At 42.4% G+C, this 22,917-nt stretch overlaps 1 protein-coding gene across 1 annotated transcript in view; it reads left to right on the top strand.

Moving 5' to 3' along the window:
- The first annotated feature begins 221 nt into the window (after positions 1 to 221).
- Positions 222 to 22,917, top strand: part of CSMD2 (CUB and Sushi multiple domains 2) — a 325,013-nt gene continuing 302,317 nt past the window's right edge. Inside the window, exon 1 of the mRNA XM_084497137.1 lies at positions 222 to 352. The gene's annotated coding sequence lies outside the window, so the exon portion shown is untranslated. The remainder of the gene's footprint in view (positions 353 to 22,917) is intronic.

The following is a 22,917-nucleotide window of genomic DNA, read 5'->3' as shown; positions in this document are numbered from 1 at the left end:
TTCTGTTTCAGTAGTTATAAAGAGACAGAAATGAAAGAAAAGGGAAGTTCTGCTTGCCTGTAGTGAGTACTTCAGTGGCTTGGAGGTGCTTCCAGAACATTCCAGGTCCTCAGCAGCCTTGCACCAGGTGCTGAGGGTTGCTGAAGACTTAGCAGGAAACAGCTTATTAGCTCTTTTGAGATGCAAAGGTGTGTTTTGTGCTCTGATTTTCCCTTTTTTTTTTTTTTTTTTTTTTTTTCCCCTCCCCTGGACCCGGTGCTGGTTCCTGTGCCAGCTGTTAGCGCTTCAGGGAGATGCGTCTTCCCAAAACGCCAGGAGCTGGACTTCTTACCTGAGCCTGCTGCAGCCTGTGGTGAGTTTAACAATTACTTATGTAAATAGTGCATTTTTCTTAGGAGAACAGCAATTTAATGACGGAAGTTATCTGTGTCACCTCAAGCATGCTTGTGTTGCAGGAACAACTACCAAGCAACGGGTGATTTGGTGGAGCACAGCGTGCTGCTGGGTGCGCTCAGCAAGTAGCTGTCTGCCAGGCACAGAGCCCTAGGAGGGATCCTGGCTCTGCTGGGAGTTGTTTTTTTTCCCTCTGTGGTTCTTGAAAGTGTCCAGGGATGCCTTACTCAAGTAGATTATAGAGTTGTTAGTATGCATACACCACAGCACCCTCTCCAAACATGTACACCAAGTGTTAATAAGCTAAGTGAATAGCAAAAGTCTCCACACTGAGCTGCTGCAACTCTAAATAACCAAAACCTTTCAGAGTTAACATTTGCCATCAAAGCAATTTGCTGACTACTGCTAGTGTTTGTTTTTTTTATTATTATTTTTTCTCAGTGTACTTGATGAACTGGTGATGTAGTTATTTACTTGAAACTGATATTCCCATGCTGTTTTTTCACTGTATTTAGAATTTATCAAGTCAAAGTATCTTTTTAATTATGTTGTGAGTCTTTTTTTAAAGTCTTTTCTTAACCTACAGGGCAAATGGCAACCTCATGGTGAGGTATGAAGTGGCTGTAGCTCACCAAGAATTAATACTTAAGATCAATAAAATTGTCAAATTTTGGGGAGGGGGAGGGAGAGGCAGCCACAAAGACAGCTTCTAAAAATCCTCTGGATGTGTGATGGAATCGTTCTTGTTTTATTGAGGACATCTTGACTGAGCCCTGAACCGGGAGCACAATCACTCACCATTAAAATTAGTAAGAGGTTTTATTATTGATGTGGTCCATGAATCAATGCTGATCAAACCCAGTATAGAGCAAGTCTCTTAGCTGCGCCTGTGGAGAGAGCTCCCCTGCAGCCCACTGGGCATGAGACAGATGGGGTCATGCAGCTATTGTTTGGTAATAATTTTAAAATTGGGTCTGGATTTGCATCAACAGCTGTACACTGATTGTATCTATAATCGTTCACATTAAGGTGTTGTTTGCCTGAATTCTGGTTCAGATTGGAAAAGAAAGAAAACTGCTACACTTTAAATGGGAAAGGGAGTTAGCAGTGCAGTTCAACTGAACTCTGAGACTTGGGGAGGGAAAGGTTGTAAGCATCTGGAAGAATCCCTCCTGGGTGTTCCAGTTTGCATAGGAATGTGTGAATAAGATATTTTTCGAAGCTCTGCGTAGAAACTTACTTTGCTCAATCTGCATCTTAGTATTTGGTGCTTACTTCTTATGACTAAAATTGTAGGTTACTGGCATAGTATCTTCTGTATGTTTACTAATTCTTGTTGTTCTGTATATAGTGCGTTTAATTAATTTGCTGACAGAAGTCAGACTCAGAAGGAACTTAGGTTCTTATGTCCTTATTGTAGATGCCTCTGTAATGTGAATGATTATTAAGGTGTAATTAGGCACAAGGTTATTGTCCTGAAGTGATCTCTGTTAAAGATGACTTGAGTGTATAAACAAGCAAGCTATTGTTAGGGCTTGCAGAGTAGTCCTTTGCAGGAGTGCTTTGTCCTTGTGTGGCCCCTCATCTCTGGGACAGGAAAACTAAATTCTACTGCTACTGGTAAACTATGAGCCATCTCTGTATTTTACATGCATCAGGATATATATGGATTGGGAAACAATTTTTTTCGGGTATTGCAGAACGAGGTACCATAGAGAGCATGGTTGAAAACAGCTCTGCAGGCTCTCTTTTTGAATAGCAGGAAAATGATTTTGTTAGTTTACCTTTTAGGGAGCCTGAAAATGCACAATGCTGGAGGTTAGCTCGCTCTTAGGGCTGAGAAGTGCCTTTTGTAATCTAGACTGCCCTATGCTTGATGGCTTGCGTGCTTTATGAAGCACCTCTCTTTCCAAATTTTCAGGTGATCCAGCTTGTGTTGAGCAAAATAGGCTGGCTTCCCTCACAGGGCTGTTCCTTCTCTTAGATAAAGGCTGCCCTTCTGACTGAGATGCCTGTAGCTCCACAGACTTGACAGTGCATTTGCAGGAAGCAAAAAATGCTAAATAAATAAACACATCTTTCCTGGTACCTGTTGGTCCTAGGAGAATCCATCCCAGGAACCTTTTTTAATGAAGGAAACCCCCCAAACAATTTGAAGATTGCTTTAATAGTTACAGCTGAATTTAACAAGACCTATTCAACCCAGAAAATATGAACTAAATCCAGGCATGGGAGTTAACTGAGAGTATATGTGAGATAACTTAATTGTTTACTTAAATCTGTTTACCTGGGGGGGGCTCTTGCTGTGTTTCTTCATATGCAAAGAGCAGCTTTGGGTCTGCATAGCATTTACTTTAGATTGAGTGAAACAAGAATAAATATAGCAACAGAAGTAAAATCTTTATTAGAGAGCAGGTGTGCTGATCTCCTCTTCAACGTGCTGCATTAATTAGGCCTGCAGCATTTGCAGCTGCCTTTACTGAAGCGAAGAACCTTGAAAATATAAAGGTGCAAGAGCAAGAAGGCAACCTCTATAGAGGTATTTCCCATTGGTATTTCATAGTGTGCTTTGGTGATTTAGATGCAGCCTTCCTTTTAGAGGGATTGCCAAACAGTTGTACTCAGGCTACTTCAAAGCAATACTCAGAAAATAAAATTTCTTTCTTCTTACGTCCCTGAGGAGGTAGGGGAGAGGCTGTTCAGTCAGTGAACACAGCCTACACAGCTGAATGTCTCCGTGTGTGTCTGCTCTTGCCAGCGCTGCTGTGATGCATGATGATTTCTGCTCCATGTTGGGAGTCTGAGTAAATTAAGCTTAGGAGACCTCAGTCAAAACATCCGCACCTCTATTTTGACTTACTGACTGTCACGAGGACATTGTCCAACACTGCAGTCCTCGTTTCTGACTTTCTGAAAGCGTAAATTGGTAGAAAATTGTTGAAGAGCTTAAGCATTGCTGTTGAGTGAAGCAAGATCAGTTGTTCTTGCAGGGTGGTGTAAGAAGGTGGTGTAAGTGTCTCTTCCCTTCTGGTCCTAACCAAAGCTACAGAGAAACTCTTGTTGGATCCTCACAACCAGCCACTTTTACTGAGATACTTTTATAATAAGGTAAACCTTTTCCTGCTCCAAGCTGCTTTTGCTGAAATTAGACTTTTGCATTGGGAAGAGGTGTGGCTTTTTGGGTCTGCTTTTCCTGACTGTCCACTGTTGTGAGCCATTCTGTGGAAACGTATATCTGTTGTGTTATTCCTTGCATCCAGTTATTTGGGATAGTTTGTTTCCTAAAGAGCATAGCCTTGGATATGCACAGGGGCTTTTGGCTCTTCCGTTAATGCTAATTGTTATGCATAAGTAGTGCAGTAACATAACATGGAAAGCAGTTATTTTGGAAGTGCAAAGTTAGAGTTGACAAGAATGCTCTTGCTTAAGCAGAGAGGATGACTTGTATCAGAAAAGGGCTAAAGTTTGTTTACAGGCTCCTGAGCAAAGGTGATATGAGCAGTGAAAAGTTCAACAATGATAGACTTGTTAAAAGTTGCCCTTGACTGCTTACAGGCATAATTTTAATTTAAATGTAATAAAAACCTAAAAGAGAAAATTAAGCTGTGGAAAGCAGTTAAAAAGTCTGTCTGAAGACATCTGCAAAATGGCTTTATTCCAAGCAAATATAAGAAAACTGTTTGGTTTTTATTGTCAAACAATAATAGTGCCTTCATTTATACAATGCCTTTTACAACAAAATCCTTTCCATAGATTGCTTCCAAAACAACAAAGGTTGATTTATTTTTAAACCCTGTGCTCATAACCCTTTTCTTCCCAGCAACGTAGCATCTCTTCATCACAGCAGTAAGCGATGGAGAACAGAGCAAAAGGTTATGTAGTAAGCAGAGGGGCTGTTTGGCTGGGTCAGGAGGAAGCAGGAACCTCAATTCTTCTGCCCGTCGGCACGTTTCCCTGTGTGCTCCCATTTGTGCAGACCCTGGTGGCATTGCTCTGTCAGGAAACCTCGACTCCGGGGTGCCTGGTGCAATGAGGCTGAAACTAAAGGTGGGGGAGGCTTGTTCTGCTTTAGGTCCCCTTCATTGCAATTAGTGTGTTTTTCCTTTTTCATCAGTCCACTTTCCAGCTTTTCGGAAAACTTTTACTGGTCCATGGTATGTGCAGGTGCTGATAGATGTGCTCTCTCTGTTCCTGCCTCTTTCCATTGCAGTCTTTTTCGAATAGGAAGATCCCACTGAGGACTGTGGATTCTAATTTTGTTTGGTTTCCTTATCAGGCCTCACCATGGAATGTTCTGCTTGCTTCTCTCGCAGTGGGGACAAAAATAGACACCTCTATTTCTCATACATGTACTCTATAAAAATCCCACTGCTTTCTACAGAAGATAAAGAATACTTCTATTGTGACATGGGTCACAGACACCAACCCTGTCATCTGCGGATCTTACAATATTTTCAAAGGTTAGTCAACATAATCCATAAATCATGAAGGGGCTGGGGGACTGAGGAATATCAGCTCTCAGCTGCGCATGCAGAAATGTCTTTGGCTTGTAGCTGGAGCTATGAGGCCCATCACCATAGTCCTGCAGAACATGAAGGATTTCGTGGGGAGCAGTGATGTGGTTATCCCTCTAATGATCTGGATTTGTCTCTTCTGTGACAGACGGTCAGACTACCTCCACTTTCAGTTCAGATTTAGAAATGTGAATGGGTATCCTGGCTCTTGGTATGGAGAGAGAGCACAAGATTCAGGTAGGAGTCAAAGTGGGAAACTTGAGTGTAAATTGTAACAGGGGCATCAGAGAGCCTCATCTTGGCTGGGCCCTCACTGTGCTCTGTTGTGTGGAGTGAGAGTCAGGCTGAACACCTGGAAATGCATCAAAGGGAGTCAAGGAAGTAGATTGGACCAGAGTCCCTCAGGAGGCTTGGTGGTATTCATGTGTTCCAGCTCAGAGCACAGAAAAATCACTTCCCGTTTATGTGATGGCCTTGCAGACGGAGACAAGAAGGATAAGCTGAAGCTTGCCAGCACAATGAGTGGGTGGAAAGAATCGCAGCGTGACATCAGAGCATCCAAAGGAAAGAAAAGTTAGTCCAGAGCCATTTATTTTAGGCATGGCAGGCTCTAGCAGGTACACTGCCAATCGTTCTGAGGTACCTGCTTTAATCCCTTGGGTATCCACTGTATGTCTCAGCTTCCCCAAGGGAGCGACTGGCTAGATGTCCAGTAATTAGAGGTCTGGTGCCAGGAGAGCAAGTCAGTGGCAGAACCCAAACGTAGAAGCCCCAAGAGTTCCCACTTTAAGCTTAGTGCTTGAAAGGCAGGAATTAAATCTTTCCCTGGGTGAGAACTTGATGCCTACAGCCAATTAATAACTGCTATAAAATAGTGCTTTAGTCTAAAAATGCTGACAGAATTTAATGCACTGTATGGAGGTGTGTGTGGGGGTTACAGCTTAATTAATTAAGTTTTGCAAAGTCTGTAATCCTTGGACAAAGGGCTCTGTAAATGTAATATGCAAGAGCTACTATTAATGCGAGTAGTTCCAGTTCCCTACAGACTATGGACAGGCAGTGCTTTAAAAGAGAATCATTGGTGATTCATGCTTAAGAAGCAAAGATTGGGGCCCTTTTGGCTCAAGGTGGGAGACTTGAGGATGTCTTCCTCTTGGGAGTGTTACTGAGACTTGGGCTTCTGAGCCTCTTCCCCTGCTGCTTGGGAATCAGCGTGTGTCTATCGTAATTACAGAAACTGCAGGGAGCAGAGCCCCTCAGCTACCTGTCATTCTGTTGATGTGCATCAATTAATAAAAAGTATTAGCTTAATCCACGAGAGTGCTTTTACCCTGCTGGTGCAACAGGCTAGCAGCATGTACGTGGTTAAACTTGAGCTAATTGTATTTGATTGAGGATTGTTCACTCGCAGCTTTGTCATCCCCTGCCCTGATGACACTGGCAAGGTTTGGTTACAGGAGCCCCTGTGTGGCTGTAAGTGCCCTGCACGGCAGGACCTTGGAGTACCTCAGAACAGCGAGGACATCGCAGAGACTTAACGCTGCACCACTTTGTGTTGCCTTCACCTGAAGGACGTGAGCTGCTACTGACCTGGCTGCCAACCCTCCCTGCACTCGATGGTTTGGATCACAGGCACAGATCTGTCAGTGCTGGTGTAAACACCACAGGGGCATGGGGCTTTTCCAGCAAGAAGCTCTTCTGTAGTGCCATCAGTGCTACCTGAAGAGCTCCTCGCAGCAGCTCAGGCACTGTAAGCTCTAAGGGTTGCTTTTTATCTGCTCTGTCTGCTGGGGGGTGTTAAGCCATGTCACTTCACCCCAGCATGGTGGCTTATTTATCCCAGCTGAGGCTGGCTGTGCTGCTGCCCGTCTTTGAAGGAAGCTGGCTCCAAGGGTTGTGCACTTAACTCTGAGCACATCCTCCACACTGAGCTGGAGGAGAGAGATCACACAGACCTGCAGCTTTCTGTCCCTGCTTCCCACTGCAGGTGACAGTGGGCAGTTATTTTGAAGGCTAGAGAGATGGAAAGATCTGAGGCTGTCTGCTTCCCAAGATCCCTGTCCTCTGAGGGGCCAGTGTTGTGAGCAGGGGGTGTCTTTTAGATCTGCTTGGAGAGCAGGGTGGGAAGCGACAGAACATCCTGGAGCTCCTTGCCTGGGCTAGGCAGGAGCATATGGGCCTCACATGCATGGGTTGTCCGTCTGCTGTTGGAATAATTGCTCATCTGGCTAGGAGCCATTCCAATTCAGATGTTGAAAAGGAGTTGCTGGCAACACTTTGCAGGTTTCAGCCCTCCCTTCCTCCTTGTTGTCCTAATTAAATTTATTGTTAAAGTAGAACATTAAAGACATTATCACAGAGCTTTAATCTGACATGCATAAGGCTCTTTCTAATCTAAGCTTCTAATGCCCTTGCATGAGCAAGGCAAAATAAATAGACACGAGTTTGTGGAGGCTAGAATGCTTGAGGGACCAGCATGTTGAGGATGGGGCTCTCCTTTTTTAAGCTAGCATGTGCTCTGCTGAGAGGGCTTGGCAGTGTTATGTTGTCTAAACCTGGTGTTTTCGCAGCAGTGCGTGTAGTAGTGCCAAATGCAGTGGTTGCACTTGTTTGTGCTCTGGGAGTTTGCAGTGTCCATCCAAGAGCTGGAGTTCCCTGTTCACTCTCCAATGTCATGAGGCTTTCTTAATGCATATTTGAATTTAACTTGTGTGGTTTTTTTTTTCTGAGCCCTTTAACTCTGCATCTCTTGGCTGTAATTGTGAGGATTTAGTCTGTCTTGTTTTGCTTAAGGAAAGCAGTAATCACTTGATTACAAGAACTGAAACTTCGGATTAAAAAAAAAGTAGCAGTCAGCTGTAGAAATAGGTGTCTCTCCTACACACATCCTATGTAGTCACCATGTCAGTCTCTCCCCAGAGCCATTCCAAATAGTACTGAGGCCTATCAGAAATAAAGGATTGCAGAATCTGAGGTCAGAATTGCTCTGTTTTCATCAATGACATAAGAATAAGCTACGTTCTTCAAGGTAGAGATATTCAACAGGGTTCAGGTTATTCAATGAGCTGTCAGGAAAGTGTTTGACTGTATGTTAACTTTGAACCTTTCTGACGTCAATTCTTATTGCAGGGACAAGGCCACCTTTGTGTAAATTCAAAGTTTTGCTGTCTGCTCTTCAAATGCAGGGAAGAAGCGTGAGGAAGTAAGACCCTGCCATGACTCCCTGTAGTCTGGAACAGGGTGGGGGAAAAAGTCCTGCTCTGTATTTTAAGGGAGCATGCAATGTTCTTGCAGTCAGAGTGGTTATAAGGAATAACAAATAATTTTCAGTTTACACAGTAAGATCTTGCTGTATAGGTTGGCCTGTCCTGATGGCTGTTTTGAGACTTGAAGTTCAGAATGAAAGTTCAATTGCAGGTACACCTGGGTTCACTTGATCCTTAAACAAGCTGGGGATTAGAGGGAACATTTGTCTCTGGTTCAAATGAGGCTAAAAGGTTAGGCTTTGAATTTTGATAGGGTTGTCGTTCTATATCAGTATGTTGAATAGAGGCAACTATGTACTTGTATTATGGCAGGCATATGGTGGAACTACTACAGCTGTCACGGGGTATTACTGAAGCATGTCTGAATCTAAAACGATACCCATTTAATATTACTTTTTTAATAATAATAATGAAAAAGGCACTCTCCAGGATTTTTTTTTTCTTAGTTGAAAACCTTAAACAGCAATTTCTACTGAAAGTTAAGAAAAATCCCAGCCTTTTTGGAGGTGAATATTTGCTTTACTTGTTCTGTTGTGATGTCTTAGCCATGCAGTCTACACAGCCTCTCCGTTTTGGGCAAGGAAGAGTTCTTTCATTAGCATTTTTAGAAGGCAAAAACTTGGGCAGTAGTTGTGCATTTGCCTGATGAATCTTCTTCCCAGCATATGTTCAATGCTTGGATGATTGAGTTATTTAAGTGTATTTGAAGGTTATGACAGGCACCTGTAAACAGACAGATATTGATAAAAATGTCATTTGGAACCAGATATCTGCCTTTCTTGCAATCCAATTACTACTGATGGCGAACAGCCCAGAACTAGCAGCAAAGTGCATTAACCCAAACGGTGATGGGCAGGCTGTCCTTAGAGGGAATATGATCAGGGCCTTATTTACCTCTTGCTTTGATGTAACTCCAGGAGTTAATGGAGTTATTTGTAATTTACACCAGAGCAAAACAGGATTGACTCCGGCCGTGTATCTGGAGGCTTGTTGTAGACTTCCTAAAGCACAAAGTATTGACTGAATGGTACCAAGGCCAATAGGTGACAGCTCCAGTCTTACCAGTTCCTACAGTTACCTTTCAAAAGCCTTGCTCTAAACAAGTCATTTTACCATGGAAGATTCCCTGTTTAATCTGTACTATAAATCATTCTGAAAACTGTACTGGGCATAGCAAAATAGGATTTTTTTTTTTTTCTTTTTTCTGGCAGTGGCCTTGAGAGAAATGTGCTGTCTCCGAAATGTGGGAAATCACATGGGAGGTGTGGGGGTGGTAAGTAATTTGGACACTTGAGGTTCCCCTGTTACATCCTAAAAAGGGATTTGATGATTCAACAGAGGGAATATTTTCTGGGCATGCAGGACTATCAATGCATCCAACAACAGGGGCTGTTTAAAAATCATTGATCTATCTCGGGAAGTTTGGGCTGTATATCAGGCAGATCACAAGGTGGGATTCTTAAGCATGCTTGATGTGGATACAGTTTTTTGCTCTGAAATCTGCTGGGTTTCAGATTGCTTGAAGGTCTTCACCTAGTTCATAAATCTATAATGCTTTATTAAGAATTTTAGGAATATTAACAGCTCAGTATTTTGCTGGCTTCATCAAGGGACCAGTATAATATATCTCTTACTCATTGGTAAGTTGGAGATGGCTTCTCTGTCTAGAAGAAACAGCTTATTCTGCTGTTTAAATATATAGGGTGGGTTTATAAAGAGAATTGATTCATACGTGTTGAGTCTAGAAGAGACAATTCAGCTTATTCTTCTGTTTAACTGTATAGGATGGGTTTACACAGAGAGCTGATTCATGCATGTTGAAACTTTGGATCAATCAGACTTTGCATTTTCAGCCCTAAATCAGAATTGCACATATTACAGACCATAAAATGGTAGCAAGGGAATGGTAAAAGCAAGAGCAGGGGCACAAAAGGAATAAAACCAGGTTTTGTAGCTCGGTGGTTAGAACAAAAGAGTGGAAAAGCAGAGCTGCCCAAACTAAAGCCTGCCTTCTGCATCTGGCTTGTTAGAAGAATTTATCCATCTGGTAAAATTCTTTGGCTTTTTCCTGAGGGCATCTTAGAGGTGGGCAGGAAAAGAATTTGATACTGTGTGAATTTATATAGCCAGCTGACCAGCAGAGTCACCTTGACTGGATTGCTTAGGCTTTCCTAGCTCCCCTAATGCTTCTGCCTTATGTGTTTAGATGGCAAGTTCTTTTGGATGGATGCTGAACAATTTACTCCTGCCAGAAGCATCATCATTCTGCAAGATAGCAATAATAACAGCACGGACTCCTTGTCCTGTCAGCAGATAGATTCATATAGTATTAAGTAGTTTCAGTGGTTGGGTTTTTTCTCCTGTCAGGTTGTTAATGTGTCTTACTCATTCTCCATTCTTCCCTTGGCTTTTGCAGAAGAGGCTTTTCCACTTGATGTCAGGGGATGTAGCGTGCTTCACCGCTGCATTTGAAGCAAACTCAATGATATAATAACATTTGAAAAACATCAAAGCGACATAAGAGGATGTTCTCCTAGCCCCATCCATCAAGGGAAAACAACTTGTAGGTAGGATAAAAAACCTATGCTTCAGTGTTCTTCATTGTACATACCTAAGGGAACCATAAGACCACGCTCTCGATTGGGGTACTGCATTCTTTGGGGAAAGCCAGAAACTAACAAATGTGGCTGTTAACAAATGTCAACTTTTGCCCACTTACTCCAGGAAATCCTCAGAGCTTATAAATAGGATTGTTTTCTGCTATGATGTGAACTGCTTGGGGGGGCTGCAGTGTTTGGATACACCAACTAGTAACACTTTTTTTTTTTTTTTTTTTAAATGGACACACAGTACTATCAAATTATTGTTCTTTTAAAGATCTTAGTATTCCTGGATGAAGAAGCTCTCATTCTGGTTACTTCATATCTCCACGTTGGACAGTAATGGCTGTGCTACTGCTGTGAAGTTCTCTAGGTAGGCTGAAGTACAGAGCTGTCCACAATGAGATTATTTGGTGGTAGTCTTAGCTTTCGGAGAAATGGAACCAAAAAGACAAGGTTAATGGAAACTGCATTTCACCTGGATTGCTCTTATTTCCTATTTTATAAGCTTGTGTTCCATGCAGGTGCTTGGCTTATATCTTCATGCTGTCAATAAACCCAACACGCTTGAGGCAGACGGGATTAATGCAAATTTTAAGGGCTATATTTAGAAGTAATTTAGCTATCATCAGTCAGAAGGGTGGGGAGAGATGTGATGGTTATTCATACTGATTGAATATTCTATTGATAGAGATGCTTATTAACCCTAAACATGTCTTTCTATCATGGTTTAGGTCTCAAACAACAAAAATATCATCCCTTGAAATTCAGATAGAGGGAGGCAGAATTCAAGTGGAGAGATGAGCTGGGAGGGAAGTAGCAAGCTGGCTAATAAGGCAGACCACTGAAGCTGGCTGGATGACATGGGAACAAGTGCTACATAATGTGCCAAGCAGGAATGTAGGAGGAGTGAGGGAGGCAGCTGGTTGATGAGGTTTCTTTTCATGGTACAGGTGTTCACTGTGTTTGGAACTTGGGGTGTGTATTTTTTTTTTTTGTTGTTGTTTCCTTCCAAAGAAGGGAGCAAACTCACTCGCTCAAAGCAAACTTTCTGCTTTTTATTTTTTTTTTGCCAGAGATGTGAGGGGAGGGGAATAGTCCTTCAGTGAGTCCTTTGCCCTGTGAGTGAGGAAGATCAAAACGTTCCTGCTCTGATGGTAATTAGGCTAAGGAGCTATGGGGCAGGAGGAGTCCAGCGAAGAACCAAGTGCTCAGCACTCCATACGGTTTCATCTTGGTTTCTAAAGACTGTGCCCTACACTCTCAGCTCCCTCCTTGAATTTTCTGAACAGAGATTTCATTTCAGATAGTGCAGTCGGTGCTTCATACTTTTAGGAGCATTTATAAAATGGAATTACCAGAAATAATCATGGTAATTAACATATAGAGTTATAAGGAGGAAGATTAATTACAAAGCTGTAATTCATCTGCGGAATATAAACCACAAGGAAAGCTTGAATAGGTTATCAGTAATGAGGTATGCTTAGGAGAGCTGCGAACCAAAGGAATTCAGCATGTGCTGCTGCGTAGACTGAGCTTTCGGGCAGAGGCAGAAGAAAAGAAACTGAGGCAAGGAGGGGGAATGTGACTTGTCTGACATTCAGAAAAGCAGACAGATGGGAATGGGACCTGAAAGACCTGATTTTGCTCCTTGCTGTAAATGGGGGACAGAAGTCTTTTTTCATTACACTTCTTCCTGCATTATAATTTTTAAAAGTGGCAGAGGAAATCAGTGGCACTGCTGAGAAATGGTTGACTCCTGACCTGCTGCCTGGTGCCTGATCTGCAGCGTTTTCCAGCCTGGCTTTCAGTTTGCACCAGCTGAGAAGCTGACCAACTTCATGTAGCAGTAACCTGAGCAGCTCTAGGTTATTTTATGAAGGGAGGAGGGTCTGGGAGGCAGTGTTACGCTACAGAATGCTGTTCACTCCAGGGCAGGGGTCTCTGCTTTATTACAATGATTGCAGGGGAGGGCTGATTCCTACAACTGACTGCCTTTCTTTTTTTTTTTTTTTTTCCTGAAGGTACAAGCAGTTGATAATGACAGTAATTAACTCTGTAGAAACAAGGTCAAACCCAAGAACATTACCCACTAGAAGTCACTTTCCTGAAAGTCATGTCAAAATTGTTGCCTCGGAGTAGCTTTTAAAAAAAATAAAATAAAACAGAGGCAACTGATGATGAGCTGTTTGAATTATGTAAATGTTCAGGTATCCGTGGGGTTTGACCTTTTTGCAGATGTAATTTAGCATTCAAGACACTGTCATCTTGCTGCCAAAGTCAAATTAGATGCTTGCTACTGCAATTGATAGCTGATATCCGATCTCCTTCAAGAACAGGCAGTACTAAAAGGCAGGCAATGCTATTTGCTACAGAAATGGGAAGCTGCATTTTAAATATAAAGTGGTTGAAGAGTTTTGGATCCAATTCAGATGAGCAATATGCTTTTATAAAAACATGCACCTGGTTCTTCAGGTCATTATACCTCATTTTATGCATCTGCAGCCCTGCGAGATGGCTCTGGACTCGGTAGCTATCCAGGATCATCTCACCTTGGGCTTGCTTTGTACCAGTAGGATGGCTTTGGGCCAGTCCTGCTCCTCACCACAGGGCTAGGGGACACTGACAGCGTGGCCATGTAGCTCAGAAGCACCGTTTCCAACTAGCAGTCAGAGATGGAAGGAGTCCTAACCCAAATGAGATCTTTTTCTGAGTGCTTCCAGAGACTGCGTGACTTGAAGCACAGGTGTAAAAATGGCTCCAGTGTCTGAAGCACTGGGGAGCAATACAGATGATGTGTGCAGAGCTCTGTGCAATACACTCTTTGAACAGTACTGATGTCCGCAGCATATGGATTATGTACCTGTGTAAACCTTGCTATCTCCATTTGCCAACCTGATCCCATCCGTACTAGCAATAAAAAAAAATCCCCCTTGTGCTCTGCCAAGAGTTTGGCTGCTTGCCGGAGGTTGCTTCTGTTCCCAGTGTGCCAGGTGGCTGAGCCAATTGCCTTCTCTCCAGGTTTGATCCAAATAGCCTCGTCGGCCTCCCTTCACACTGAATCCGTGTCTGTTACAGTAAATAGAAGTGACTGAAGAAACACCTGCTCTTCCTGGCCCTCACTTGACCGCAGCATCTGATAAAGTCTCCGCTTCTCTGGGGTTTGAAGCTGTAGTTCAGCTCTTCTGAAGTGGCCTGTCCCACAACCCCACTGAGGTTCCTCTTGTTGCTACTAGCAAAAAGGCTTCTATATCAGTGTGGTTACACAGGAACACTTCCCAACTAGCACTAAGCTGTCCCAAGATTTTGGGTCTTTTTGGAGCTTTTGTGCAGCAGCTGAGAGTGGCTTGGGTGTAGATGAACGTACAGGCCTCGTACCAGCAAAGTTTTGCTGCTTACACAGGAAATACAGGTGGTAGAAGCTGCCTGTTAGCTGTAGGACTTGGATGCTTGGAAATGTATTTCCTGGTGTTTGTGGTGGCTTACAAAGGAAAATCAAAATGCAAATCTTCAACAGAGCAATGTTAGTGATTCCTGTGAGCCTCTACAAGTTACCAAATGACTACAGAAGAACTGCAATGCAAAATTAGGCTATATGTTTCTCTGACTAGGCTCTGAAGAACACTGGAGGCTGCTGTTAGCGTTTTTCTTCAGCATTAGCCTAGTAATTTCCCTGAAGTTGCTCTGTATTTCCACAGGAACAAATGAACTAAAGCTGGCTCAAAATTCCTGCCTGTAATTGCTCCTCTGTTGCTGCCAAGAGTTAACTTCTAATCTGGTGCAAATTGGTGCTGTTCTAGTGCTTTTTTTCTACTTTGTACCTTCAGTGCAACTCTTCCTACCTGAAACTGGCAGAGAAGTTGCCCCATGTGTTTTATACGCTAAATCCATTTCCTTTTCTGAAGGGTTGTATTTTTGGGGTGGGGTACTTTGGCCCCAGCTTCTGAATCAGGCTCTTATGTACTCTGAATCTGGGTAAGAGCACTTGAACTGGATCCAGCTGTGTTGCCTTTACTGCTTAATGGTTCAGTTCAAATGCAGGTTTTGTATTTCACGCTTCATTATTTTTTTTCCCCATTGTGTGTCCATTTGTAAACTGAAGGTGAATTATAAAATGTATTCCTCCCAGGCACACAAAAAGGGCAAATATTCAGGATAATTTGAAAACTTCTTTCCTGTTGGATACATTTGTGATGTTTGAGTGGCTTTTACAAATCATGTTCTGACACTTGTTGTCAAGCATGTATCGTTGCATTCAGAAGTAGAGTTTGGGGAGCTGTTTCCCTGTTCCCAGACAGGTTAAGTGTTCCCCTGGTAAATCTCTGCCCATGCCTGCTGCTGCAATCAGGAGAGGGAAAGAGCATGTTCTCTGTCCTGAAATTGGAGGTGAATGACCTAACTCATTCATGCCTGAAGTTGGGTCTGAAAGTGTTTCATGTATTGCTTGAGACTATAACGTGTACGGAGTCTAGAACTGCAAAAAGTAAATACTTTTTTTTTTTTTTACATCACGTGAGCAATAGCAGCTGAGGTGCTGTGCACCTCTCTGGTTGACTTTAAGTATGTAGAGTAGTTTAGTCATAATCAATATTTCCTTATTAAAAAAGGGACTTCCACGTTAGATAAGCGTTTCAAATCAGACATGCTTTAAAGTGCAAATTGTCTTTACCTTTCATGCATTCTGAAGAGTGCTTTCCATTCATCACGGATTTTAAAGAGTCATGTTTAAGCCTTTATTTTTTTTCACTGGACATCTATCAAAGGAGAATAAATTGGAAACCAACATTGAGTTGGATTTCAACAAATTCTTTCTACGAAGTTAAGCTGAAATGATGTCTCCACATTTAAAGGCAAAATGTCCTTCTCCATGGATGGAGGGATAGAGTTATTTCTGTATTTGTAAATTAAGAATTTCACTGATGTGCTGAAGAGAATAGGTGGTCCTTGTGTGCATACAATTAAAGATAGAAATGGGCTTTAAAAGGGAGATGATTGCATCCATAACTCCATGTGTGAATTAGTTTGTCCCTTGGCAAGGAAGACTGTCCAAAGTCATGCAGCGCTGCCAAGTCACAGATTGTGGTGAGCATAATGACAGCCAGTGCAGTTTGAGGGTTTCCAGTTCCCAGGGAGGTTTGCTAGAAAGGCCACTAAGTCTTCAGATTGCCAAGAGCTTCCTGCAGCGCTGCCAGAGCTGGGGCAAGTCCCGGGTAACCCGGCTGTAGCCAGCATCTGCCGTTCTGCGTGATAGCAAGAAAAGGGTAAATACCTTCTCTTATTCACTGATCCAGAAGTTTTAAGGCATGCACTCTTCATAGGTTCTTCATAAAGGCTGGGATAACGTGGTGTTCTTGGAACGTATGAACTTGTCCTGACAAAAAGCCATTAACCACCCAGGCAAGGCTGTGTCTTACCCTGTAGCTGCATCTGCGAAGTGAAGGCAGAATGTTTTTGCTCATTAAAAATAAACATTTGAAAGCAGTGCTGCCTCCCCTCTGCTCAGATGGTCTGTCCAGCACCGAGAGAAAGAAAATGCTAACCCACTGGAAAAAACAAATGTGTATTTGTTTTTTCCACTTTTCCTGCCAGAGCAAGCAAATTAAGGACTCTCCTAGCTTGGCATCAACACTATATCATCTATTTGTGTTTCTGGAGGTTTGAAACCTTATTTATGGGTAAAATATCTTGTATATATTAGATTTTGCTGCTGCTGGCTGGCCTAGTCAGATGGGCTTTTTTTTTTTTTTTTGAAAAAGGGTCATCAGAAGAGAAAAAAGCTTTCCTGGTGACTGGCTACCCTACACTCTGCTCTGTGCTACCGGGTAAGTGTGCCAGTAAATTTGTTTAGCAGCTTTACTGCAAAGAGCTTGTATGATTTCCAGTCAACAAAGTAGTCTCTCAATGAGTCAGTTTGTCCCCCCATAGAAACAGGGGAGGAAAATTGTCTCTGTGGTCTGTAAAGGGTAAGCTCTTTGTGATCTCGGTCAGTGCACATCTGTGGGGTGTCCTGTCACTTCAGGCTGTGTTCTAACACACTGAGAAGTGCCAGAAGTTAAGAGGGACTGTTTCTACCTAGAGCTGTCATTCTTCTGCAGTCTCCTTTCAGCTGGTCCTTATGAGTTTGCTTTTTCATGAAAATTCAAGTGGCAGTTTGTTTCTGGAGCAAATAACCAGGAAAGAGCAGATTGAATGCTTAAATAGCCACAGGGAGTGAATAATGAATTTGATCTTGAGAAATCTCAGTTTGTATTGCATTTATTGTGGGAGCCCTCAGTGAGAGTGGGGGACTGAATTGTCCATCAGCCAAACCATTGCAGTGTTTGTGGATGCTGTGAGTAGAGAGTAAAGGCCAAACACATGAAGAATTTCATCTACTTTAAAAAAAAAAAAAAAAAAAAAAAGGCAGTGAACTGAATCTGAGGGGAAATATGCCCTGATTTCCAGCAGTTTATTCACCTACTTCTAATAATTAATAGGTAAGATTTACTCCTCGTATGTAAATATAGCAGGGTAAAGACTTAGTCTTTTTTAAAAATTATTATTATTTTTTTATGCCCAGTAGCTCTTGGTAATGTAGCTTATGCTGCACATCTTACCTATTTTACAGACTTAACACTGTTAGGATTTTCCCTTCGGCCTCTGCCTCACAAGCTTATTTGATCTGGACCCGGGATCTGTGTGTGTGCTTGGCCAGCCGTGCACGGTGACTGTCACCCGCCAGAGTCCATGCAGAATGGTGTCAGCTAAATCACAGCACGTGAGTTATCCCTGCTGCCTGAGATGCCTCTTCTCAGGCTTTCTTGCAGCTCCTGTGCTCTTCCCATCTGTGCTGTGTTGGGCACTACCTGGCACTGCTCAGAATTTGGCCTGTTTCTGCATAGAACTGATAAATGTTTGCTGTGTTTTCTTGCTGTGGCAATTCTATGGTATCAGGAAAGACAATTTTTTCTTCAAACTGGCTTTTTTACCACTAAGCCAGTTCTCCCTGGTGCAGTCAGTTGCTCACTACACTGTAAGAAACCGTTTTCTTTTCTACAGATATTCAGCTGAATTACTTGCAGAACAAAATGACACAAATGTGGTTTGTATTCCTTTATCCAGTGCTGTTTCTTCCCACCTTTCTCCATAGACACGCCCCTTGTTTCTGTAATTTAAGAGTACTGAATAAATGTACTGAAAACATGACTGCTTCTACTAATAGCCAGCACCCAGTGGTTGGGTGGAGAAAGTATGAAATCAGGCACACAGAGCACAGGAGTCCCTGAGTGACAGTGTTAGTGGAGGGATGCTCCCAGGCAGGTTAAATGTTCTCTGGTAAGTGAATCTGTGCCCCTGCTGCTGTGGTCAGGGGAGGGAAAGATCACATTAGCTGTCCTGAAGTCCTGACTGCCCTAATTTCATCCCTGAAGTTGGGTCTGAAAATGTTTCATGCATGACTTGAGAGCGTAGGATGTACAGAGTCTAAAACTGCCACTGTGGGCTGACTTATACCATACCTACATTATTCCATATGTTTTGCTCAGATGTGAAGCAAGGAGGGTATTGGGCTCCCCGAGCAGTGATCTGAATGATAAATCTCTTGGAAGTGATTTCTCCTCTTTTCACAAGATGCTATCTCAGTGAGTGATTTGACTTCAGCTTGCAAAATATGGAGGGGGAAATGCTGAAGTCTAACTCCTTATTTGCACGCACTTTAGTCCTGGTTTGATAACTGATGCATTTTTGAGAGTAAGGCAAAGAATGGCAGTAACAGAGAAGTCGTAAAACTTGCAAAGATGAAACTACTTCCAGGGCTCCGTGGCTGTGGTTAAGTCACTCGTGAAATCACACAATAAAATGTAACTGTCTGCTGTGTCAGAATGACATTAAAGCGTACAAGTAACATACAGCAGGTTGAGATTACACCTTGGGACTTTACAATATTTAGAATTAGGCTTTGTTTTCTTTTAAACAAGAGTTAAAATACAAGCTGGGGCAAGGGAAAGATTGAAGCAATATTTCTTGAGCAGGTGAAATCAAATTAAGAGCTGCATGTCTCTTCAACTTCTTCCTTACAGCAGACAGATCTACTCAATTGCCCTGATTTCTTTTTTACTATTGAAAATTGTTTCCACTAGGCTAATGGAGATACTAATAAGCTGCTTCAGCGAGCCTGTAAAGTACGGACCAAAACTAGCTGAAACATGAAGGTCATTTTTTAACACTTCGTGACAACTGCCACTGTCGGTAGGATACACGTAGGCTTTCATGTTCCTCTTGTAGCACTTCTGTCCTTCGTTTTGAGGAACGGCCTAAATGCATCTCACATTCACTGTGAATTGGGGGGGCTTTAGTGACTGTACAGGAAGCTAATATCATCAGTTGGCCCTAAACTGGCAGCGTACCCAGAAACGTTCAGCTTAATGAATGGGCACTGACACAGGGACCTGGGGAGGTCCTGTATGCAAAAAGCTGAATATGTGCCCAGGATGCTGCTAGCAGTGCCTGAGTAGAAAATATTTCTCTCAGACCTTCCCGCATTCACATGCGCTGTGTCGTGGCCAAACACCACTTTGAGTAAATTAACACTTTAATCAGAAGCTAAAACTGAACCGAGTAAACTTAATTGTCTGTCTTAGTAGCAGTGATTCAGTCCACTGGTAGCACTGATTATGACAAAAGCTTCTTGCTCAGCGGGCTGGATGACTTTCACTTCTTTGGCTTTGGTGTTCCTGGTTCTCTCAGCCCACTCTGCAAAACACTTCTACATTTGCACTTTTTAAAGGGTATTAGTTTGTTCTTGCCATAATGTGTTTATTTTCTCTTCCTTCTAACAGATGTTAGGCAATTAGGACATGGCAGAGCAACATATTTATACAAATGAAAGGAAGTAAGGAATAAATGCTCTGAATATTATACTTCCTAATAAGATTAATTCAGTAGCATACAAATGGTGAAGCACAGGCAGAGCAGCAAGTAGGCATTTATCAGCGACTTGTGTTATATGCAAGATAGCTTATTAAGGTAGGGTAGTAATCGTACGCATGCCATGGATCACGATTTTAAGATACTGCAAATTAGAGTATAAAAAGCTTCTTGAAAAAGAACAAGTGGGTAACAATATTTTTTAAATCTTTTTTAAGATACAGTTGATCAGGTTTTGAGCTCATTATTTCATTGTCTACAGCATTGTGTCACGCTGTCTACAGTGATGTGAAGTTTTTACTCCTTGAACCTCATGCCAGTTGTGGTATGCATTGCTGTAGAATTAATATTGTATTGTTGCATACATATTCTAAAAAATATTAGTCTGAGGCAGTCATTTTAAAACAAGTATAGCTACATGGTTTTTTTTTTTTTTTTTTCAAGTTTTTGATTGCAGGCTGTGCTTGGTAGGCTGAGCTCGGGTCGTTGCGTGGATCCTGTACTGACCATGGTGGGGAGAGAATGCGACACAGACCTTCAGCCTCCCACTGCTATGTAAGGTGCGATGCAGTCTGTTGCAGTCTGTTTGCAGCATGTTAGAACTCACAGGTGTTACTGCGAGCCCCAGGAGTAAACCTGCATACCAGCAATTTTAGCAAGGAAAGAAATCATTCAGAGCTCCAGGGAGAAACCTTCTGTGCACAGAGGTCAAAAGAGTCTCTGCAGCTTGATGAGGTTTGTGTCACTTCACCAAGTTGTTTGAGTTAACATGCTGTGCACTAGCTGGAGTCCTGGAAAAGACTTTGTGACAAAAGCATTTTCCTGGCATGGGAAGAGTCCTACAGCGGCCTCTGACAGAATGACAACTGAAAAGTTGCACTGTATCTCCCTGTCCCTAGGCTGTGCCAATATATGAAGGAAGATGTTCAGAAAACTGGAACACTTAAATTGCCAGGATCAAAAATACACCTTCTCCTTTTTTTTTTTTTTTTTTTTTTTTTTTTTTTTTTTTTTTGAAGCCATGTCAGTTTCTTCATAACCAGTGACAACCAACTTTAACAATTTTCTCACTAATGGAAGAAGCTGTAATCAAAATCTTTATGGTTCAACAGTTTGGAAGCCAGGCTGAGAGTAAGTAAGCTTTCCACTTCTTTCCTATGCTTCAGTTTGAATAGTTGAACCAGAAAAAATACAGGCAGTATATTACAGTTACATCTACAGCACCTAATTCTACATGAAAAGCAGGTCATGGATTGAAAAAAAAATTGTTATTTCTACTAGAAAAGATCCTATAGGAAGTTAGTGGACAACTGCTGAACTATTAATCCCTAACTGAATTGTCTTTAAGAAAATTACCCAGTCTTGATTTAATTTAAAAATAAAAAACACAGTGCTCATCATTCAGTTTCATCCTTTGGTACAGTACATGTGGCGGAACGTGTGGCTAGCCAGTAACTGTTCCACAAATGGGCAGGTTACGGGAACTGTGTGGGAAATTGCACAGATAAGGCAGAAGTTGGTTTTATTAATCTGTGTGTATAGGGACAAGGTGAGTTGGCAATGAGTGTTTGGAACAGTTGATCTTTTTAAGAGGAGATATGTTCATAGCTTTTAACTTCGGTACAGGAAACCATCTAGTCTCTTTGCTGAAGGCAGGCTCAGGTCTACCTGTGTGAACTGTGTACACCTTATCTGGACAGATGTTTCATAGGATGTTGATCCTGCCTTAGGGTAGGAGGTAGATTGGGTGACCTTTTAACTTTCCTTCTAGCTTTATTTTCCATGTGCATGTCTGAGAGCTGAAGCCAAGTGCTCCATAAATTTTGCCAAGAGGAACAGGAAAGCAGTGTGAAACATCCAAATGTATACCTTGCTGCCTGCTGTTCCCTTCCTCAGCTGGATGCTTCCCTCATCCCAGGAGACTAAATCTGTTCTCAGAGGTGAGAAGGGAGTATGTGTTCACTAAGATGCGTCATTCCTGAGCCCTGCTTTTGCAGAAGCTCCTGTGAAACATTAACAGGGGCTTGTTCCTGAGAGGTGAATATGAAAATGAGCTTGAGTTCTCCTGCCATTCCTGGGTCTCTTTCTCCTGACCTTGGGCTATCCCTAACCGTCATGTTCTGTTGATGAATTTACCTGTCCCTGTGCTTTATGCAATTGCAGTTACTGATAAATATACACTTCAGCCTACTCCCTAAGAGGGTGTAACACTACAATATACTTAGACATGTCTGTCTTTGCAAGATAGTGCTTGGAGGTTAGTGTGAAAAGCATGATTAAGAGACTAATACAAGTGAGCCACCTCAAACTTGTAAGATTTATGGCTGTAATATTTTTATGTCAGAATTTTTAAGAGAGTGGGGTTCAAAATTTAGCTCATTATGCCAGCACATCTTGAATCACAGCACAAAATTCCTTGGTAGTGTTCCTGTGAGTCCTGTTTGCAGAGGAAAGGAATTCAGTTCATCAACATCATCTGGGCATTTTCCTTGGAAGCTTGCCACCCAGGTAATATGACTCAGTTTGCAGTTTCCAAGTGGTGTTTGGATGGGTGTGCTCATACTGAATCACAGGAAAATGCTGGAGACAAAAGGAAGGAGGATGGGGGGAGAAAAGCAAAAATGAGGTAGTGTCAGATTTTGATGGGCTTGGGGCTGTATGGAGGGGTGCTTCTAAAGTCCTTAATTAAAAGGTAAACCAGTCAAAGTAGTAGCTAAGAGAAAGACTGTTCCTGCTTACAAAGAACCTTGGGAATAGTAGGCAGAGATGGTCTTCATGGAAGCAGTTCTACGGCTGGGCTGGATCTCAGTGAAGAGCAAAGGTTTCTGGCCAAGTTCTCTCACTTTTAGCTCCTTCTGCCAAACTGGCAGCTGTGACTCCCTGCTGCAATCTGTAGGCAGACACCTCGTGGTGTTCCTTTGGGTGCTGTGGTGCTGGTCCAGCCCGTGAGGCTGATGGCAGAGAGCTGTGCTAACAGGGTGTGCTAGTCAGGGATCTGTGTCCCTCAATGGAGAGGGGGCTGCTTGGATGAGATGTTTTGTGCTTGTTATTCTTTCTTCTACTAATGCATTTATGCTTCAGAATGATCTTCCTTCTCTCCACCGGGCTCTGAACTGCAGTAATCTCACACATTAGGGAAAGAATAAACTTTTTGCTTAGAATAATTGCATTCTGCATCAGAATCTATTTTTTTTCTTTTAAGTTGTAATTTTGTATCATAGAAAACTTTAATTCTCCTCT

Source organism: Aythya ferina (genome assembly GCF_964211825.1).
Source record: "Aythya ferina genome assembly, chromosome: 24".
NCBI lineage: Eukaryota > Metazoa > Chordata > Aves > Anseriformes > Anatidae > Aythya > Aythya ferina.
This window is presented reverse-complemented; position numbering and strand designations above follow the sequence as displayed.